This window comes from Zootoca vivipara, chromosome 9, assembly GCF_963506605.1.
Source record: "Zootoca vivipara chromosome 9, rZooViv1.1, whole genome shotgun sequence".
Taxonomy (NCBI): Eukaryota; Metazoa; Chordata; class Lepidosauria; order Squamata; family Lacertidae; genus Zootoca; species Zootoca vivipara.
This window is the reverse complement of record NC_083284.1, coordinates 36,202,929-36,226,061: the sequence shown is the minus strand read 5'-3', so window position 1 is coordinate 36,226,061 and position 23,133 is coordinate 36,202,929. Positions and strand designations below refer to the sequence as shown.

The 23,133-nt window shown below is 41.4% G+C and overlaps 1 protein-coding gene and 1 non-coding gene across 11 annotated transcripts in view; one reads left to right on the top strand and one right to left on the bottom strand.

Annotated features, from left to right (window-relative positions):
• INPP4B (inositol polyphosphate-4-phosphatase type II B) overlaps positions 1-23,133 on the top strand; it is a 267,689-nt gene that overhangs the window by 20,098 nt on the left and 224,458 nt on the right. The gene's annotated exons all lie outside the window — the stretch shown is intronic.
• LOC118084584 (U5 spliceosomal RNA) lies at positions 14,065-14,180 on the bottom strand. The gene has a single exon (XR_004692510.1). It is a non-coding gene; the product is annotated as a U5 spliceosomal RNA (small nuclear RNA).

Here is a 23,133-nt window from a genome sequence, read left to right as displayed (position 1 = left end):
TCCCATCAGTTGCTTGGAAACAGCCTCTGCCAGGGAATGGAAAACGGACCTGTCAGCCAATTCAGGAAATAAAAAGAAAACCAAAGAACTGCAGAGGGGAATAAAAATGCTTAATGCACCTGACCTAGGTAATCCAGTGGAGCAGAAGTAGGAGGTCTAGGAGTCCATAATTGTTACTGCAGAGACCTCTCCCCTTCCCCTTCCCCTGTAGAGAGAAGAGTGCTCAAATCTACCATTTTGAACAGCGGCAGTCCATTCACCCATGTTCACATCAGTGGAAAAGCACCCCACTTGTATTTTGCTGCTGTTCCTCTCTACTTTGCTCCCATGCTGACAGCAGAAGTGGCTGCCCCATATTCCCTTACATTGAGTAAGGGAGCTAGCTGTCTTCTAAAAAGGCACCCTACTAGATATTTCTGGCTAAGCAGACAGTAATAAACTTTATTCCAGAACTGTCCACCTTGTTGCTTTTCAAGCACTCCAGGGGAAAACAAGAAATATAACATCAAACTGGTGCTGAGTTGAGGACAGATGCTGCAGTGCTAGAGACTAATTTAGTGGCAAACTGCCACTGTGAGCATGTCACCTTAGTTTAAACGACTTTTCTACTACTACTAGAAAAAGGAAGGTATCTTCTTTTTGGGAGCAATGTGCATTATATATATATAGATATCTCCAGAAAGCAAGAATTCACTGTTGTGCCTCACCTTCTCTGGTCTAAATATGAATGTGTCTGAGTCCACCAACCTCCATGGAGGCTCCTAAAGAACTGGAAGGTTGCCATAGAGTAGGAAAGGAAATCTATTCAGCTGGGGTCTTCCTTCACGGTTTCCTTAACATCTGTGGTGAGTGAGCTACATATTCATCTAAGACTTGACTTGCTGTCTAACACAGGGTGGGACAAAACTGATATTGTTATAGATCACAATTGACTCAGCAAAACTGAAATAATAAAGGATGGAAAGCTCCGCTCCAAGCAGACAAAGAACTTGAGGGGAAGGATAAACTAGGCTTAAATCTTATGTGACATGTCTTCAATCAGAAACGCCTTATTTTTTCTCAGTCATGCCTCCTAATGGGGAATTATGTGCAGTTCAGAAGATTGTATACTGCATTTAGAGCTCAGGTTGTAATTAAAACTGACATTTTACTAAATCAATGGTTGGCTTTAATTTTTTCTTATCTGTTTTGACTTCTCTCTGTTTGCTTCGTGGCTCTGCCAGCACCTTTCCTCTGGTCTAAATCTTTAGTTGCTACTTCTATTTTACAACTATTTTACAAAGTCCCAAATTTCGAGCTTCTCCTTTCTGCATCTGTTCTTTTCTTTGCGCTTTTCTTCCGCTGTTTCTTATTGCCTGTTTAGACTGTAAACCTATAGGCTTGCTCTTTTTAACTTGCTTGTCATTTAGTTTTTGAGGTGTATTATTATTATTATTTTAGCAATTCAGAGGCATTAGTGCAGTATGTCTCTCTGGCAGCGACATTTCTTCTGAGTTGAATTGGTTGCCTTTGGTTTCAGATCAAAGTCTTGATTTTTCTCCAAGGTCCTGAAACCTCTAGATTGTCTTAGATGCTGGCTTATTCCTCTTGGCTTCCCCCAAGGCAACTGTTTTTCATGGAGATTATGAACCTGCATTGATGTATGTATGTGTGTGTTTGATTCTTTTGAATGCTTCTGGGGCAAGGTGTCAGATGTAAAATACTTTGCCTAAAGACATCAGAATTGAGATCGAGGTCCTTTGCTAGTTTTCATATAAAGGATTAAAGAGGAAATGATTGCTAAACATGAATGAAAACATAGTTTGTCAAAAAAGAAGAAGGAAAGACTGTGATAGTAGTAATTTCTTTTTAACCGATACTCTTTAAAGCCAACTCTAATATGTACATTATAGTAACAACAACAACAACAACAACAACAACAACAACAACAACAATTAATTCACAGTTTAAATCTAGCCATGCAGTTTACCTCTGCAAAGTTTTTTCCATAGCCATGATGCCGCTAAAAAGGCCTTCTTCCTATAAGTGCACCATAATAGTAAACTAACATCCTAAAATAAAATTAGTGAAATAGAAAGATTAGATTAAATTAGTGAACAAAAGAAATGAGCAAGACAAAAAGAGAGAGAACATAATTAGCTATTTGTTTTGGTAAAGTACAATGTAACATCATTGTTATGTTGTAATGAGGATTACAACATGATCCTCATTACACCACAGAGCCTAGGTTAAACCACAGAGCCTAGGGATTGCCGATCAGAAGGTCGGCGGTTCGAATCCCTGCGATGGGGTGAGCTCCCGTTGCTCGGTCCCAGCTCCTGCCAACCTAGCAGTTCGAAAGCATGTCAAAGTGTAAGTAGATAAATCGGTACCACTACAGCGGGAAGGTAAACGGCGTTTCCGTGTGCTGCTCTGGTTCGCCAGAAGCGGCTTTGTCATGCTAGCCACATGACCTGGAAGCTGTACGCCGGCTCCCTCAGCCAATAGAGCGAGATGAGCACCACAACCCCAGAGTCGGTCACGACTGGACCTAAGGGTCAGGGGTCCCTTTACCTTTACCTAATGAAAATAAGGAGACAATGAGTTTGAGCTCATACTTCCCTGCATGTTTTCTGCTTCTTGGAACATGCCAAACTGTAGTCTTTTCATATATCATATTGATGCTTACTTCCTTGTTTTCTTGGATAGAACCAGTGGTGGCAGCCTTTGCAGAGACTGTGTATAGACAGAGTAAGCTGAAACCCTGTGCTGCTTGGTATGGAGACTTCCTCAGAGGCTTAAGAGTTTGTTGTTAAAATGTATATCAAGCCTTCTTTCCATTTCTAAACTAAATGGTAGTGAAGTGAGAGGAAGCTGAAGGGGTTTTTGTTTCCTGTCCAAGTATTTTAGAATATCTGCCTTCTTGAATATCCATCAAACCTGAAGATGTTTTAAATTCCAGTGGAAAATAGCAAGGGACTTTTAATTTACATGCACATTTTGTGCTTAAGACAAGTGCACATGAACAACCTACAAAAGGTTGGGATGATGTGTTGATGCCACCTTTGTATTCCACACTGGATTCTGATTGCTATCAGAAGCAATATTAATTTTCATAACACATTATGAATTCAGAGTTGCAGTGTCTGTCCAGTAGACTTGAGTCTGAACAGCTGTCTGTTTCCTAAATAAATTCCCTACGTTCCTGTCAGCTGGTGTTCTTAACTTGCTGATCTGATTTTCTTATTTTTCAAATCAATATCTGGGTGGAATGCATATCAGAAAGAGTGTGGTGGTTCTTGCTACTCTTGTTGCCATATTTAATGCTTAGTTTAAAAAATAAGTATAAAAAATAAAATTATGCATGGTGTGGAGAGAGGGAGGATTTTCTCTCTCTTATAATTTTAGACCACAGGGTCATCCAATCAAGCTAAAGGGTAGGAGAATCAGGACAGACAAAAGGAAGGACTTCTACACATGGTGCATCGCCATACCATTGAATTTGGTTCCACAAGATGTTGGGGTGCACCAACTTATACAGCTGTAAAGGGGACTAGACAAATTTATGGAGAACAAGGCTGTCATTGACTACTAGTCATGATGCCTGTGTATCACCTGCAGGCTCAGGAGCAATGTTATGCCCTTCAATACAGTCACTGGGAATGTGGCAGAGTGGCTCATACTCTCACGTCCTGATTGTGAGCTTCACATAGGTACAGTCATACCTCGGTTTAAGTACGCTTCGGTTTGAGTACGCTTCAGGTTGAGTACTCCGCGGACCCGTCTGGAATGGATTAATCCATTTTCCATTACTTTCAGTGGGGAAGTTCGCTTCAGGTTAAGTACGCTTCAGGTTAAGTATGGACTTCCAGAACCAATTACATTCATACTTTGGGTTAAGTATGCTTCAGTTTGAGTACTCCGCGGACCCGTTTGGAATGGATTAATCTACTTTCCATTACTTTCACTGGAAAAGTTTGCTTCTGGTTAAGTACGCTTCAGGTTAAGTACAGACTTCCGGAACCAATTGTGTACTTAAACCGAGGTACACTGTATCTTGGTTGTCCACTGTGAGAAACAGAATGTGCTGAGATAGATACACATTTGGTCTGCTCCAGCAGAACTCTTTTTAATATTCTTAACCTCAAATTCATTTTTACAAAAGTCTCCATGATCAGTACTGAAAATAATTTCATCCCACGGTGGTGTGTACTTTCACGGAAAACGGATGTGTAGTATCCCATGCAACCTTCCTGCAGCCCTGCTGCTCCTGGTGCATGTCCCCCAAATTTGAACAGCTCACCTGGATGAAAGCTAATGTTGCAAATTTGTTGCACATCATTACACCCCTAAGGTCTTCCTTGTTATATGCAAATAATGGTGCAAAAGCTTTCATACTGCTGCATTTCCCCTTATACAAGACTGGAGAAGGAACCAGACACTTCTTCCTTCATGGCTATTTAGTTGGTAGTTTGTAAATAACACCAAATAACAAGCAAAACACCTATTAAAAAATCCTCAGTAAAACAGGACAGGATGGGTTGCTTTTCCTATGTCATTAAAATGTCATTGGGAGTTTTATTTATTATATCTCTACCTTGACCTCCCTTCCGCAGGAGTCCAGGGTGCTGCACACACAGTCTAGTTAAAGTATTAAAAAACAGCCATATAAGAATACTATCAGTAAAACAGGTGAAATACACAAAGCAGGTAAGGAATGGCAGCCCATCAGCGCCCTTCCCCAAAGAAGTATTTTGGAATGGACTTTTAGTAGAAGTAGGGTTGTACCAAGGAAATATCTTAACCTTGATCACAAAAAGGGGCTCTGTAGGAACTTGTTTAGAAATCAAAAGCACTGTATTTTATATGTGATGGGTTCCTTGCAGTTAATCAGCTGTAAGGGAAGCAAAAAGCTATTGCTCTTTCACACGCACAAGCGATAAAATTCAAAGTCTGCAAGAAGAGGACAGCTTTAATTTTTTTTGAAAAGAGGAGGAGGAAATCAAAAGGGTAAAACCCATTAAAAACGGAATCATTTTTGCACAAGCAGTAGATCAAGGCATTGCAAGAATACAGCCACGAGAAAAGTAATTAAAATAGCAGAAAATACAGAATTCCAAACAGCACACAAAAAGCTGCCAAGTACTATATAGAATGGGTTGGGAAACATGAAACAAATGATATTAAATATAGAAAGGGGGATGAATTAGATGCTAACCATGCATTGCTAACCATTTCTACTTAGAAGTAAGTCCAAATGAGTTGAGCAGTCCTCAGTCTAAGATAAGTGGGTATAGGACTGCAGCCTAATCCAACTCCACATACTTAAATTCATTTCTCTCTGTGTGTTCAGGATAATTTCTTCGTGTATAGGAGAGAAATTCTGAATATGTGTATATGTTACACTGATCCATAGGACTCCTGTACATATCCAGCTGTTTATGTAAGCCATGGGTGTCCCAAGGTGCAGCTTCAGTTTCTGGGATTCAGCGTTTCTTGTGTATGGAAAGCAAATCCAGGCGACATGCTGTGAATCTGCAGCAGATCATGGCTGTGATCCTAAAATAAGTTAATAAAGTTTCATGCTCCTCTCCTCTCCCTGTAGGGTACAGGTGGTGGTGGGTGGGACCCAACAGCACTGCTATTATATATGCAGTGCCTTTTTTCTTAAAAAATGTTTAGGGGTACTCTCATTTCCCTACTCATATTGAAATACTGCCCCTCAATGAGACCAGACCAAACAAAGATTCACAAAATGTTTAGGGGTATGCGTACCTCTGTGTCCCCCCAGAAAAAAGCACTGTATATATGTACAGTGGAACCTCGGTTTATGAACACCTCGGTTTACGAATTTTCTGTTTACGAACGCCGCGGACCCATCAGGAACGGATTAATTCACTTTCCATTACTTTCAATGGGAAAGTTTGCTTCAGTTTATGAACGCTTCAGTTTATGAACAGACTTCCGGAACCAATTACACCCATGCTTCAGGTTAAGTACGCTTCAGGTTGAGTACTCCGCGGACCCGTCTGGAACGGATTAATCCACTTTCCATTACTTTCAATGGGAAAGTTTGCTTCAGTTTATGAACGCTTCAGTTTAAGTACTCCGCGGACCGTCTGGAACAGATTAATCCACTTTCTATTACTTTCAATGGGAAAGTTCGCTTCAGTTTATGAACGCTTCAGTTTATGAACAGACTTCCGTAACCAATTGTGTTCATAAACCGAGGTAGCACTGTATTTGCATCTCCAGTGTTGGTAAACTTTTTGTTTTGTTTTTGTATTTTGCTATAAAATATCAGGACTGTGGGATGTTGTATTTAAAGCAAGTGGAGCCTGCTTTTCTGTTTCTTTTTTCTTTTCTTTACAATAACTGCGTTATATATTTGTACCTTGCTTTATCTCCCAAGAGGTCAAGGTTGTGAATATTAACCTTCTGCTCTCGCTATTTTTGTCTCTGTAACAAGGTATGCAGGCTAGGCTAATTTAATATATTCTTGCCAACTATGTGTGTGTGTCGCAATCCACATACAGTTTACCAGACCCAGAAATCCTGTTGGCATCCCAGGGCAAGTATGTGTAAGCTTGCCACCCATATGATCTGAGTGTCTGTTCACATAGTGTGAACATAATTTTCATTTGAAAGAAAAAGGAGCTTTCACAAAATGTATGAAATGCTACAACTATTAATATTTTAGACTAGCTATTCCTTTTCTGGCCCTTCATAGGTTTCTGTCCAGTGGCTCCATTTATGTTTAAAACAAAGGATTTCAGAGTGCGCTGTAACTTTCCATGATGTGAGTACTAGCTGCCCAGTCCTCAATATGTTTTCTTGAAAGCATGGCCCGCTGAGTTCAATCAATATGCCTTGTTTCCACAGTAAGCGTGCTTAGGACTGCACCCTTAGTAGCATTTTAGTTACTTCCATGCCTCCATGCTAATGCCACAAACTGGATTAATTATTCACTTCTGAATTTAACAGAATGCAGACTAAACAAAACAACAACAACAACCCAGAGAACCTTCCTTAAAACCCCTCTCATTATATTTTGCTTGGGAGATTTGTATATCTGCAGTCATGCCAATCATTATGTAAGGAATATGTTGAAAGCTATTAAGCACGGGGGAAAGGGAAGGTGGAAATGGTTATTTGGAAACGAGAAGGCTGCAGGTGTGCACCTTGCCCTTGACTGCAGGTACTGATACAAAAATCTGATAATTCAGGTGGAGGCAGGAAGAGGTCTGTTCCCCTCTGAAATGTATGAAAGAAAAATCCGATACTATTCCTTTAAAAATTTTTTTATAAGGTTTACATCTACCAGTACTTTATCTTAGTTCATTGCCAGAAAATCTGTTACATTTTTCGATTTGTTTTCCAAAATGTCAACATTTCCTCATCCAGTAAAGTGGGTGACTCTGCTGACCAGTAGGGCAACAAAATGGGATCACCCCCATACAAGGGGGCAGTCTTTCATATCTTTCCTAACTATAGTAATAGAGACATCTTTGTCATTTCTTCATGAGCCAGGGGTTACAATATTTGGTGCTTTTTCCTATTTTTCTCCCTTCCTGTTTTTCTGCTATGAATATTTTCTTTGTTTGTTTCTTTAAAATCATGGCTTGTTTAAACAAATCCCCCCCAAGTTCAGTCATAATGGGAACTCCAGTTAGTTCAAAAGTGCAAGCGGATCGTCATCATGGCTGTGCTGGAATAAGAGATCCCTGCCACTTACGAATGCAGCCCTGAACTATTACTTAGTATTATGTGCTCCAAGGGCCTTTGCCTGAAGTCGATAAATGCAAGTTATTGCATCTCTTTACCTTATCACTGAATACTTCTGCCAAGCAGAAGAAAGGTGCTCTAGCATTGCTGCTATAGCAGAAGTGATTGCAAGAGTTTGATGTTCACACATTTTAATTTATTTCTTAGTCTTAATCTACAAGATTCTTAATTTTTGTGGTAGTTAATTTGGAACCAACGTAAGTATTTCAGGGGAGGAATGCTCACAACTGCATTCTAAAGAGAACTGAGCTGGTTCCACCATATTTGGGGATAATTTTGTTCACTGAATAGTTGAACAGGAAGAATATCTTATTAATAAGCAGCCGCTTTGGCTGATTTTTGAATGATCAATGCATTTGAAGGGTAGCAGAATTTACTTGCTTCCTAACAAGCTATTTTAGCATGGTAAGATTCTCTGTGCCTTTCTAGAAATAAAATGTTCTCTGGTTTAAAACCGTACAGTTAATTTGCACCCAAAGCATCATGAAGCAGCACTTGTAAGAAAGAATAAACTGAGAAAATACTGTAGAAAATTCAAAGATCACTCATGACTGCACAAACTGGCTTCTGATATTTGAGGATCATGCATAAACTTCAGCTTCAAGCAATTTACATTTTAATTTGGGTTTGCATTTGCTACATACCTCACAGGGGTATTGTGAGGCTTAATTATTGTCTGAACGTGCTATGGGAGCCTTGGAATAAAGGTTCTGTATGCAGTAAATGAGTACTGGAATTTTAGTTAATTGCATATTTGCTTAATTGTGCAGCTCTATGCTTTTTTTGGATGCCCAGTTTCCCCTGTGGAGCTAGGTTCTGCTCGCAGATACACTCTCTCTCCTTTTGATATTCCAAAGATGTTAGGCATAATCTTTTATGCCATTACTTGAGAACCTACTCATGAGGAAGTGGATGCCTCAAAGGTGTGTTGCAAACTGTCAGTGTGTACATTTGGAGCAAGTTGGTGATGCTAACATTTCAGGAACAAGTAATGCACTTGATTACCCTGAAGAAAAATAGGAGTATGGAAGCATGACTAGTAATCATAAATTTCTTCAATTATTTTTTCAAAAAAATTCAACAGCCCACAATTTGAAAGCTCTGTATGCTTAACAAAGGAAAACCCACCAACTGAAAGAACATATATTGTCTGTGGTGATGAACAGTGTGTGCCAACATGGTAAAGGAAGCTGGGTTCTCTCTTAGGCCCTCTCCTTTAAAAACTGATATGTTGTCACTCTTTAAAACCAGGCTCTCCAGATGCTGTTGGACTCCAGTTTCCATCATCTCAGACAATTAGTCATGCTGATTTGGGCTGATGGGAATTTGAGTTCAGTTTCTTCTTCTTTGGCGATCACTCATAGCCGAGTAAGATTGTCTTCCATAAACATGATTTTAACAATGGGTCCGTAAGTGACTGTGGAGGCCAATTCTGGAACCACACGAATTTTACACATCACTAATAGCAGTGTACTGGAAGAAGCAAAGATCACCAGTGTTGAAGCAATGATTCTTCAACATCAGCTTTGTTGGACTAGTCATGTTGTGCGGATGCCTGATGATCGCCTTCCAAAGCAACTACTCTATTCTGAACTTAAAAAATGGAAAGCGTAATGTTGGTGGCTAACAAAAGAGGTTTAAAGACTGTCTCAAGGCAAATCTAAAAAAATGTACTATTGACACTGACAACTGGGTTCAGTAGCATCTGGAGGGCTACAGGTTCCTCTTCCCTGATCTAAAGCACGGAGTCCTCCCACTGTGCAGCCCTTCTCCCTAAGACACTTGTGGAATGAAAAATCACAGAAGTGACTTGAATTCCCTGGGCGTACTCAGGAACAAAACTGGGGGGGGGGGAGCCATGGGGGGGTGAACTTTTTTTTAAAAAAAACCTGTCACCAAGCATGTGAAGCCAAGGGTACTGTTTTAAACCCCAAAGGTGGCGAACGTCTCTAGCCCCTGAAAACAGGAATGCAAGTATGATTCAGCCCCAACCACTGCAAACACGGATGCAAGCCAGAGTTTTCCCAGAAACCAAAAGCACCTTTAAGACCCAGCAGCTCACAGCAGGAACAGAAAAGCAAAGAAGTTTAAGCAACACAGTAAAAGACCTGGAAAGCACCCCCAGAAAAACTCAAAACAAAGCATGCACGTGCGTTAACCAGGCGAATGCAGATAAGACGAAACCCCAGGATGTAAAATAAAATAATGCCAAAGTCTCCCAGGCATTGGAAAGGCAAGGAGGCAGGCACACAAGAGCTCCCACTTGAGTGGGGGGATGGGTTGGACAACAGAGGAGGAGAAAAGGGAAAACTGTAAAGCAGCTGTTCCAAGCCTCCGTTAAGGAAATCAGGGGGGTGGGGAGAGCGCACAGACGAACAACTACCGTAAAAAAAGACCCTCAGCAACACTCCCTCCTGAACAGCGTTCGGTGGGGGGTGAGGGGGGGTGAAGAGGAAACCCCAACGCAGCAGCGAATTACAGCCAAAGATAGGTGTCCCTGTAGTTATCAACCGTAAGGGGTAGGGGTAGGAAAGGACTAACACTCAGCAGGGGCTGCGGAAACGAAAGAGGAGAAGGGGACAAGGCAAAACTGTGCTGCTCCGGTGTCCTGAGAAGGCTGATTGTTTTGAACTCAACAGTGGTGGTGGGTAAAAGCCCAACGAAAGGGGGTATGTGAATGTAGAACGACGACAAAAGAGGCAGGCAAATGATAAGCAGAGGGGACCTTGTAGCACACTTGCCCAGAAAGCTAGCTACCCCCCCACAACACACACACACACACACACACACACAGAGAGAGAGAGAGAGAGAGAGAGAGAGAGAGAGAGAGAGAGAGAGAGACCTAAGGGGGGGAGGGAGGGAGGGAGATCCGATGCGTGCAAAGGAGCTCTGGGAGGGACCAGCGAGTGGCAGCCGAGGCAGCCAATGAAGGCTCAGCCGGGTAGTTTGTTGTTGTTCTGCTCCCCTGGCTTGCAGCAGCATCCAATCCTTAAAGGCAGAGGTGGGATTTCTTCGCTGCAGCCTTTAACCCTTCATCGCCCGAGCCGCCAGAAAACACAGTGCTTTGAAAACCGGGATATACAGCTATGTGGGGGGGGGCAGCTGCCCCCCTGACCCTCGCTGGGTATGCCCATGCCTGAAAATCCATCACTGTGAGTTGGGATGCTCTCCTGAACAATGTGGGATGGGGCATGGGAAGCAATAGTGGGAAAGGGAAAGGATACACATCTAATGCCTATGCCAAGACCTCCTGACATCTGTAATCAGTAAAAGTTGTGGCCTGATTTGATCCCAGTACTGCTGTCCTGTGTCTTATTTGGGTTCATACACACATCCTGCCCATGGCTGCACTGAGCCTAGGTTCACAGTGGGGGCAAAGTAATGCATGGGAGCAACAGTGACAGGAAAGTTCACTTCTATGAACTTTTGTTCATCGTTGACAAGAGCCAAGCCTTTGCTATTTAATGTTTTCCTTGCATTTGTTTCTGAAGGAATCCTACAGGAGGTCTGTTTGAATAGCAGTAAGTATCTGTCACAACACAGCAAAGGAATGCAAGCTCTTGATGAGATAGGCATCATTATTTGTCTGACATTTGAATTACTTGCAATAAATCAGATGTAATAGCAAAAACCGTAGAACTGGGAAAACTAGTTGTTTTAAATTTGACACAACACTGTCTCTTGCTTCAGTGTTGCCCCCCCCCCCCCGCAACCTGCACAGGAAGACAAATCTGGAACTAAAATGTGAAGCTTGGCAGTGGGGAGATAAAGGTCACCTCCAGACAGTATTTTGCAGGAGGGATTCATTCACATACTGGAAAAGTAGGTTCGCACAATTAAAGTATAGCACACTGGAGCAATGTACCCACTTAAACAAACCCACCCACCTCACACAGACATTTTATATGAAGAAGTGTGCATGCACATGAAAGCTCATACCTATGACAAACTTAGTTGGTCTCTAAGGTGCTTCTGGAAGGATTTTTTTTGTTTTTGTTTCAACATTTTTTAGTTAAGAATATGACAGGGAAATGCACTAAAAGCTGTGAGATAAAAGCTTGATGAGCAGGAAGATGTATAACCATCATGAAAACAGATCAGGGTGAATATTCAATAAGCAGGTCATCTGGAGTAGCCCAAAGTTGTAAGTAAGAACAATATGTGAGACCATAGAGCAGGTTTACTGCTCACATTGCATGGAAGTTGCTGTTGTTGTTTAGTCGTTTAGTCGTGTCCAACGCTTCGTGACCCCATGGACCATAGCACGCCAGGCACTCCTGTCTTCCACTGCCTCCCGCTGTTTGGTCAAACTCATGTTTGTAGCTTCAAGAACACTGTCCAGCCATCTGGTCCTCTGTCGTCCCCTTCTCCTTGTGCCCTCCATCTTTCCCAACATCAGGGTCTTTTCCAGGGATTCAAAAGCATCAATTCTTTGGCGATCAACCTTCTTTATGGTCCAGCTCTCACTTCCATACATCACTACTGGGAAAAACATAGATTTAACTATACGGACCTTTGTTGGCAAGGTGTCTCTGCTTTTTAAGATGTTGTCTAGGTTTGTCATTGTGTTTCTCCCAAGAAGCAGGCGTCTTTTAATTTCGTGGCTGCTGTCACCATCTGCAGTGATCAAAGAGCCCAGGAAAGTAAAATCTCTCACTGCCTCCATTTCTTCCTCTTCTATTTGCCAGGAGGTGATGGGACCAGTGGCCATGATCTTGGGGGTTTTTTGATGTTGAGCTTCAGACCATATTTTGCGCTCTCCTCTTTCACCCTCATTAAAAGGTTCTTTAATTCCTCCTTACTTTCTGCCATCAAGGTTGTGTCATCTGCATATCTGAGGTTGTTGATATGTCTTCCAGCAATCTTAATTCTGGCTTGGGATTCATCTAGTCCAGCCTTTCACATGATGAATTCTGCATATAAGTTAAATAAGCAGGGAGACAATATACAACCTTGTCGTACTCCTTTTCCAATTTTGAACCAGTCAGTTGTTCCATATCCAGTTCTAACTGTAGCTTCTTGTCCCACATAGAGATTTCTCAGGAGACAGATGAGGTGATCAGGCACTCCCATTTCTTCAAGAACTTGCCATAGTTTGCATGGAAGTTAAGGTGGCACATTAAACTCCAGTTTCCTTGGGTACATGAATGAATATGTAAGCTCCTTAACTAATGCCTTAAACCCAGGTATTTTTGTTCCCAGAAAATATTTCTCAACACAGATGGGAAACAACTGGTTAGTTACTCCTTTTCTAGTCTAGAAATGTATATGCACAGGAACACTGAAAGTTGCCTTGTACTGAGTTGGACTGTAGGTCAATCTCATTGTCCTCACTGACTGGCAGCAACTCTGCAGGTTTTCAGATAAGATTGTGGGTGCTGCCACACTAAAAGACTGTGGGATGAGTGTTATGTGGCACCTGTAAGTGTGCCAGTTCTGCAGATTGGAGCGATCGAGTGGACTTATATGGGGTAAGGCAGTCTTACAGGTAAACTGTTTCCAAACTGTTACGGGCATGGTACTGTATACTAATAGCAATACCTTGATCTTGGCCCAGTAGCAAACAGGCAACCAGTACAGAATTATTGAGAAAGGTGTTATATGCTGACAGGGTCTCATTTATGTTGATTAATTATATAGGACAGGTGGCAACCCTAACTCCTGCTGGCAACTGTGCTGCAGCATTCTGCAGTTTCCCGGTCAATCGCAAGGAAACCGTGGAGGTGCTGAAAGCAGTAATAATCCCCCATCACTCGTCATGAAGTTCTGAGAGTGTACCGTCTGATTTGGCAATTCCATTAACTTTTCAGGCTCAAAAGAACAAATGTTATAAAATGTCAGAGCTATCACTGCTTTTTTGCCACTAAAGTTAACTGGTATTGTATTGAATGCTGTTAACTTTATATTTCTTTAATGCTTCATCCTTCTCTGCAGTGATGTAAAGGTAGTATCAGGTGCCATTTTGAGAGGGTATCTTCAAAAAATACATAATGCTGTTCAGTAACATCATTTGCTCCCCCACCCCCAATGCTTTTAACCACTTTATCACAACAGGCATCACTAAGTTGTCAGTTTTATTTGCTTAGGGGTGGGTGATACATATAAGTAAATACAGTAGCTGTATGGGTCTGTTTGTTTCCATGTTGTAAGCATGCATCTAAACACATAGACTTATATTTTTGTGTTTTCAAAGAATAGTATTTATTTATTGGATTTTTTTAAAAAAAAATATGCTTCAATTAGCTTGGGTTCTACATTTTTACTCTAAAGCAAACTTTGTGTTTATAGGCATCCTCCCTTGGCACTACTGAAGCAGGGCTTCAAAATGCTAGTTGGAAAGTCATAGATGTTCCTTCCCACATAAATCTTTAGTAAAAGGGGAAAAATTTCTATGATCTGAATAAAAAGCAGAGTATTGTTTATACATGTTTTTAAAGGTAGAGTTGGCAACAGAAACCACCATGCTCTATTAGAAATAACTTGGTGTTTCACCCCTTCACATAAGGGTGGTGTTTCACCCTTTCACATAACATAAATGCTTGGTGTTTCACCCCTTCACATAACATAAATATTGAATCTCCAAGTATATTTAAATCGATACATTTATTTAAAAAAACAAGATGCCAGCATGTCAAGTCCTGAAATTAATATTTGTGAATTGTTAACTTAAACCAATCACTGTGCAATAAATTTATCAAAAGCACTGTTAATTTAGCACATAATGTTGCATTGTGTGTTTACTAGTTCTTTTTGCCCCGGTTTGCACATCACACTAAACCAAACAATTGCTTTCTATGAACACATGACAGTGTAGCCTCTGGGAGAGGAGATTGCAACCACTTCACCCCTTCCTTGTTGCTGTGCTGCACTAAGCTATGGTTTGATTCATTTGATTCATTCATCTGAGTCCAGGCTTTTTTCTTTCTTTTTAGCTCTCCCAGATAAACCATAGGGCAAACCTTGGCTATAGCTCATGGTTAGTATGGAAAGAGATAAACCATATGAACCTGGATTTGGATGATATGATAAACCAAACTGGCTTAGCTCAGCTCATGAAAGAGCAACATTTTTTACTCTTTTTTAAAAAACAATAAAGTGGTAATCAATTATATTATGAATATTGAAACTCAGACAAAAATACAGCTATCAAATCAACATTTAGCATATACTGTACAATAATTCAAGTAGAATTTAAAACTAACCACCTCTAAACAAGTATTTACAGGCCACTGTAAAACCATTGTATTTTACGTATCTGCAGACTACTACCCTGGCAGTGTCTGTCCTGGGAAGATGTGACCTGCCTTGTTGTTTTTGTTGTTTATTTTGGATGTGCTTTATTTTACACTGCATGCTACCCAGGGAACTATTGTTTTAGGGTAGCTTTTAAATCAAAGAAATAAACAAATTATAAAGTGCCTACAATTTCGGAAGTGCTGTAGAGATACTGAAGGATAAATCAGTACTTACTTGCGGGCTCACAATCTAATTATACAACACAAAAGGTGGCAACTGGGGTGTGTGTGTCTTTTCAGCAGTGGCAGAGGCCCAAGAGGCGCAACTAGCACTTTCCTTGCTATCCCATTTTGTGTGCCAGGCAAAGACCTTTTTGTTCTGCCAGCGCCTTTTAAGCTCTGGGCTAGAACCATTCTAATCTGTTGTTCTTTCATTTCTGATTTTGTATTGTGTTTGTTGCTTCTCTTCTGCTCCGTACTGCCCTGGGAACCAACTGCTTGAAGTAGATGAAAGCATAAATAAAATGCACGCATAAATAAAATAATGCTAAATGTTAATGGAAAAGGGCACTTAAAACTATTGACACTACTAGTGTTAGCAGGTGTAAAGAACCTGTGGCCCTTCAAGGTGAGGATGGACCCCCTGCTCCTACCAATCCCAGACAGTTTGATGCAATGGTGACGGTTTGTAGTCCAACAGCATCTGCAGGGCAACAGGTGGCCCACTTCTGCTGCAGTGTCACTTGAAAAAGTGCCCAGTTTGACTTTTATTGTATCTGTTCAAGACATGTAAGGGGAAAAATTTCTGGGATGAGACATCCTCAGAAATGACAATTGTCTCTAGATAAGGATAATTGTGAAAAACCTCTGTTCTGGAAAAATATTCTGTTCCAAAGCACTGGATACTTACAACGATAGCTAAATGGACTCCAGCATAGCTGCCAAGAACCCCGTTTTCCCCGGGAAACCCCCGTTTTTACTTACCTTTTCCCGGTGGTCCCCCGTATCACTTCGTCTCCCGTTTTTCTCCGTTATTTTCTCCTGCCGGCGGCCATTTTTCTTTCTTTCTGATTTGCCCTTCTATGGGCACATATTCACCAGCTAGCATTATAACTCTGTATTACAGATTATACTTGGAACTCTATGGTTTACTTAAGCACATTTGGGAGAGAGACTGACGGTAACCAGAGCCCAGTTGAGGCCTGATTAATCTGCCTGCCAAACTAATTATTGCATTTATTTATGTTTACTTCTAACAGGTGCTTTCCTAGTGTTGTGATGTGGGGTTCGTGATTTCAGCTCTCTTGACATAATATGCTGGAGACAGTTCTCTAGTAACACTTCTTTATTAAAGCAAACAAGACTAAGCTCTGAGGAGAGGAAAGCTACATTTATAGGGACGGGGGACTAGCTAGAAAGGGATACATTTTGGAGTGAACAATATCAGGCAATCACAGAGCTGCCTTTTGGAGGAAACCAATAAGACAGAGGATCCAAATACAGCAGCTTAAATGAACCAATAGTAGCTGTACCTTCTGGAACCAAAAGGCAGTTACTTTACCCTAATGCAAATACAGACAATAGTAATACAGATATAAAATCCTTTGACTCAATACACAACACCTAGTCTGTTGCTTTTCTGTTGAAAAGATTGAATCAAGCCCGATGCAATGTTCCACAGGTGCTCAGTATTCTTAACAAGCGTCTTAACTATTGTTTTCTACGTCAATGTAAAATTTTATTATACAGTCAGATAAGAAAAAACACACGTACCAAAATCACACCATTCTTAACATAAAATGAGTCAAATGTATAAGACACAAGGTACCCCTGACCGTTAGGTCCAGTCGCGAATGACTCTGGGGTTGCGGTGCTCATCTCGCTCTATAGGCCGAGGGAGCTGGCATTTGTCCGCAGACAGCTTCTGGGTCATGTGGCCAGCATCACTAAGCCGCTTCTGGCGAACCAGAGCAGCGCATAGAAACACCGTTTACCTTCCCACTGGAGCAGTACCTATTTATCTACTTGCACTTTGACATGCTTTCGATCTGCTAGGTTGGCAGGAGCAGGGACTGAACAACGGGAGCTCACCCCGTTGTGGGGATTCGAACTGCTGACCTTCTGATCGGCAAGCCCTAGGCTCTGTGGTTAATCAAAGTGCATCTTAAACTAACATAATCCCTTTATGAATCTTTGCTGCAGAAAAGAGAAATCTTTTGTTAGTCGCAGCCAATGACTCAGTCAAAATATCTAGAAAGGGCTTTGAAAGACAGGAATAAGTCATCTAATATGTTCATTTCTTTAAAAGCTGAATGCAGACAACAAATGTATTTAAGCATCAACAGTTGGGTTATTCAAATAAAGCCAATAGATTAATTGGAGAGCAAACTTGGAATTGGTTGAAGGTTATATTTATTAAAATTAAACGCCCATTCAGCTGTCTCATATTGCTTCCAATATATCACCAAACTGTTAATGAAGGACTTTTCCCCATCTCTGGTGGGATGGTTTATTCTGGAATGAAATTTATCGGGAGATACAGACGATGATTAAAACACATATTCAAATATCTCCCTTGTTATCCCTACCAAATATGTTGATTTATACTATCAAGACATTCTACCAAAAGGAACTTTTGACATGGGTGGTACCAGTTGCCAGGTTCTCTATTGCATAACAGTGGAAAGCGTTAAAAAATCTGACCATATCCTTATGGTACAAAAACTTCTTGAATTTTGATATTGCAGGAAAAAAGTAAGTTAAGTGTCTCTAAGGGGCAGGAAAATCCTGATCATTTCTATTCAGTATGGTGGGATTTTATGTGCTGTGTAGAGAAATATGGTTGCCATGATTTTAGATTAGGTGTTATTATTTAATATGGTTTGGTTTCGTGTGCCCTGCCTCTAGTTGGATATATTATTGAATTTCTGTTATTGTTCATTTGTCTCTGTGGCTCCATAATAATTTGAAAAATAATGAAAACACAAACACGAGGACGACTTGTGCCAAATGAAACAGAACTGTGGGCTGGTTAACCCTGTGCTAGAAGGCATAAAATCTGCCTATTGCTAAGGGCTAAACCATGCCAGAGCAACTGTCTCAACCAGGCTGTTGTGAAAGGAGGTAAAACCATCTTCTTGTAAAAGGAAGCCACAGGTGTGTGGCCTGACAGGTGCTACCCGGACCCCCTCTGATCAGCATTCACTAGGTGGGATCTACCAGGCCCAAAGAGCACCATACCAATCAACCCCACCCAATGGGGTGTGGTTAGTCAGATGTTCTCCACACAACATGTCTTAGTGTTAACCATTATCTAAACTTCTCACCTGCCCATTTTAAATGCCAAATAAACAGCCAAATTTAGCTCTATCATACCATTAGCTGAACAAATTCAGAGCAGTGTGAAGTAGACTCTGGGTAGACTCTGCATATCTGGGCTTCCCCTGAAATCAACTATTGGTTGTAGTAAGGATTAACCAGCCTGTTCTCATTATGTCGCAGTTTTGCATGCAGTGTCATAAGTCTGTCCTGTCCTTTGTTTTATGAACTTTTTTTATTAAAAAAGGGGGGGGGAATCATCTGAATTTTTGCAAAATTTATATGCATTCTGCCCCTGAAATACACGTTTTTGTATGCTTTTCAGTGCATTTTGCCCTAAAATATTCATTTTTGCATACTTTTTGACATTGAAACTGCACTAGAACATGTGGAGAATTGCAAAATCCAGTTGATAACTATCTTCCAATGAGCATATAAATCTGGAATTGGCAAATTAGGTTGGTTTGCTTTAAAAGGCAGACTGAACAACTCCTCAGACCAGTAGCTTTCAACCAGTATGCCGTGGCACCCTGGGGTGCTTTGAATGGTGATCAGGGGTGCTGTGGTCAACACTGGCCTCTGTCCCTCTTTCCTTCCCTCCTTTCCTCTGATGTCCTCTCACGTCTCTGCCTCCCAAAGGCTTGCACTGTGCTGTTCATAGTGGCAGCCCTGAATACAAGCTCCCCAGGCAAATGGTGCCTCTGGGGCTGGTCACGGGGTGCTTCCTTGGCCCCTGTGGGGCAGTGTGAGGAGGAACCTGTATTTGGGGTGGGGTGGGGCAGGGGCAGCTTAGAGACCAGGGGTAGCAGCTGCAGCTGCCCAGAGGACTCCCAAGGAGAGGGGAACAGAGCGGAGGCTGAGGGAAAAATCCAAAAGGGAGGGTGCTCGAAAAAAGGTGAGGGGCTGCTGGCTTTGCAAGCAAGGGGTGACATAACTGGGCTCCTAAGCCTCACAGGAGCCACAGAAAGAATGTTGGTCAAGGGAGCTGGGGACCCAAAAAGGTTGAAAACCTCTGTCTTAGACTATACTTAGGTTAATGTGTGCATCTTCTTCTGAGATGGCCTGAAGCTGATCTGTTAGTAGTTCTAATTAAAATAATCCAAGAAACCATTCAATTTATGTGATTCTTAAGACTGTGCAAATGCATATTGAAAGGAGGGCAAAATACTCATGTTTAATTCTTATGCTTCTGTGATGAATATTTTTCTTAAGCCACACAAAGTAAGTAGCTTCAGAAAGTATATGCAAATAAGATAATGCTCTTCCTTGTCATGGTTGCTTTTTTCATTAATGTCTTTTTTACATCATGTATCTGTTGAATTAAAATGTTTATATGATCAAAGAGTAAATTTTGAGGTTGAAATTTACTTAGCTTCTCTCACTTCACCTCTTCCTCCGATCATATTTTTCAACAGCTCTGCTTCGTTGGGATATTATTTTTAAATAGCTATTTCTTTCTCTTCCCTGTTGGAAGGCTAACCTCCCTTCACAATCAGTGACATGTTAAAAAGGGAGTGCTTTTTTAAAAAAAAATCTGACTTGTTCTGCCCTGTTCCAAAAAGAATGCTTTCAGCAGCCAGACTGATTGCGGATTGGCACGCTACAGAGCTGCAGTTCAAAGCAACAGGGAACCTTCTTGCAATACAACACAAGGAATAAAGTTAGTATTAACCTTGTGTATGCCAAATGGAGCAAGCAAGATGGGAGTTTGGCTGCAGGTAGCTGGTGATTTTTAGTACTGGTTACAGTAGAGGAAGTTGCTGTACCGTGCAATGGCGGAGAGCCTTTTAGAGCTGTAGTGTGCCAGGAGAGGCTAGCAAGTGTGGTGGTGAGATTCAAGGACAATCAAAGAAATATTTAAATGTTTCAGTGTAGTATAGTATTTTTTCACACCCGTCTGTGTCGAGAGACAATGGAGTGTGCCTCTTAAGGGTTCCTAGTTAGCAGCACCAAAGTTACCTCCTTGGGGGAACAAGCCTGGGCAGGTCCTGGACTGCACTGATGACAAGACCCTCCCTCTTGGCCTCGCTGATGTGGTCCAAAGGAAACCACAGCAATATATTTGGTGCCAGAAGGAGGTGCACAAGGTGCCATCTAACCATTTTAGGGAATCCACTCCAGTAGTAGGGTGTACTACTTAGCCTTTTCTTCTCCTGAATAAATTCTGCAAGGCAGTGAAGGTTTAGGGTGAGAATTTTCCTTCTCCTAGATGAGCTACCTTCCCACGTTGATGAGCCCCACCTGCCCTTCACTTCTCTCTACAGTATATGCAGAAACAGCCTTCTAGATTGTCATGCCACAGAGAGCAAAGCAGTCTGGCAATGAAGAACCCACTGTCTGCTTTTGCATTTTTTAAAAACATGCATCTCTCTCAGTCATCTCATAGAATTAACAAGAGGATCTTATGTACTATTGGTCTTCCATGATTCCATCCATGCTGTCCTCTAAAATGATGCTTATCCCCAAAGTATGTCTTGTCATTCTCCCCCGATAAGAAGCCTGATGTAATGTCACCTGCTGCTTGTGCAGTATATGGGTTTCCATATACTGTAAACAACTATTTCCGCCCCCTTAGTAGAGTCTTGCTCTAAACTTGCCTTTTGCAATCTGGCAAGTTGGTAAGCATATGGTGGGAATAGGAGGGTCAGCGTGAAGATATGGAAGGAGGCCACTTCAACAACTCAGTAGGATCCTTCAAACTGTGTGAGTTTAGTCCTACTTGCAGCTTATAGAAACTTGTGGTGTGGTAGGTTGAGTGGAAGGAGTTGGCCTAAAGAGAAGTGAATATTTTCCCCAATGAATTCATCCTACTTAAGATGACTTTGGGGGCTAAAGGTGAATGGAAGAAATACTTATGTACTCATTTGACCATGGCTATTTTAGGTGTTTGAACACCATGGGATCATGAGAGGAACATGTCTTGCTGCTTTCATCCCCTGACCTCAGTGCAAGACTCCTACAGCATCCTTGAGTTTGAAGGAGAAAATAAACATCTGTTCATAAAGAGCTGGACAGCTGCAACTCCCACTGCCTCTCTACTTAAGTAGAGGAATGGTCCTGGTCCTGGAGTTGGGAAGCCTATGTTTGAGTGTTTGCTCTGACTGTAACTAGAAAGCACAAGTCTGAGCAGTTTTGCCTTTTTGCCCTGCCACTTTTCACTGCAAAACTATTCTTTAGTGCTAAATTGGAGCAAACATCAGTCTGGAGAAAACCCGATTGACATTTGCTCTGATTCAGAGGTAAACAGCAGGCTTCTCAGGAGAAAGCACCAGGGCAAGCTTGAGATGGTAAAAGAAAGGGGGATGGGATACTCCTGCTCTTCCACTCCTACATGATATTTTGCCATTGGATTCACACTTGTATAAACAGAGACATTCCAAGCTCCATTGCTATTGTTTCCCTAAATTCTCTCTCATGAGGTTTTCATCATCAAAGCATGATATAAACCAGGCACCCTCAAACTCGGCCCTCCAGATGTTTTGGGACTACAACTCCCATCATCCCTAGCTAACAGGACCAGTGGTCAGGGATGATGGGAATTGTAGTCCCAAAACATCTGGAGGGCCGAGTTTGGAGATGTCTGATATAAACCATTGAAACAAAAACAAGTCCAAATATATTGCTGGCTTTAGTTTGTGGAAGCATGGAATGACTAGCAACATTATTTATTTTTGTTATTACTTCAATATCCCCCCTTTTCTTCAAGCAACTCAGTGACATGCACACTTCTCCCCTTTATCCTGTGATGTAGGTTAGGCTGTAAGAAAGTGACAGACCCAAGCTCACCCAGTGAGCTTCATGGCTGAGTGGGGGTCTCCCACGTCCAACAAAATTCATCAAGATCTGGTTGAAACCCATATTATCTCTTCCTTCATTGTTTTTCACACTCTTCCAGATGCTGCAGAGTAGAATCTGCAGTGCATTGGATTCAAAACAAAACAGAGGCAAGGATTGTGTGTCTGCATGTTCTCTTTATCTCTCCCCTCCCCCAAAAGTTCACATAGGCTGCAATTTCCTTGTCATCCTCTAGGCATCGCTTGATACTCTAACTGCTTTGTTTTCATACAGTATAGCTGCAGATAGATGCTGCAACACGAGGTGAAAGACTGTTGTGGAAAGAGAAAGCTGCTTAACTCTTTCGGTTTGGTTTTCTTCTGAAAATCGCCCCCATTACTTTCATCTGCACATGGGAAAAAGATTCAAGTACAGCTGCCTCTTCACTTCTCCACCCCCATTTTCCTCTACAAATTACAGTCCTGGGCACTGCATTATATAAATTAAAAGAAACCTAGATCTCAGAACAGATTTGTGGAACTACGTGCAACATGCGCCTTTGGTTTTTTTGGGAACTGCAGTTTAAATAGATGTTTCTGGCACTCACGCTTTTGGAAATAATTTCAAAGGATATTGCCAAAGGCTGCACCATTCAAGCAACAGTGCCTGGTTAAACTTCTTTTTTTAAAAAAAAGAGAATTAAAATGTTTACTACTGTTACTGCAGTGCATCACAGTAAGCAAAGGGTAAGAATATGTTTGTGCATACAACTGACCTTTACATCATTTTGCGATGTAACTTTGACCTTGAGATATTTATTTCTAGAACGTATCCTATGCATAATTACATTTCAGAAATAGTACAGTATCATTGACGTTTCTTTAGCCCTTAGGCTTTCTAACATAATTTGGTCTAGGAATGAAGTGGTATGTTTGAGGCATAGCTTTTATTGATTCCATCTGAAAACAGAGGTTTACAAGAGCGAACTAAAGAGGATGTTTGCAAAAATAATTTGGCTCTTGACATTGACCTTGTCCGTGTC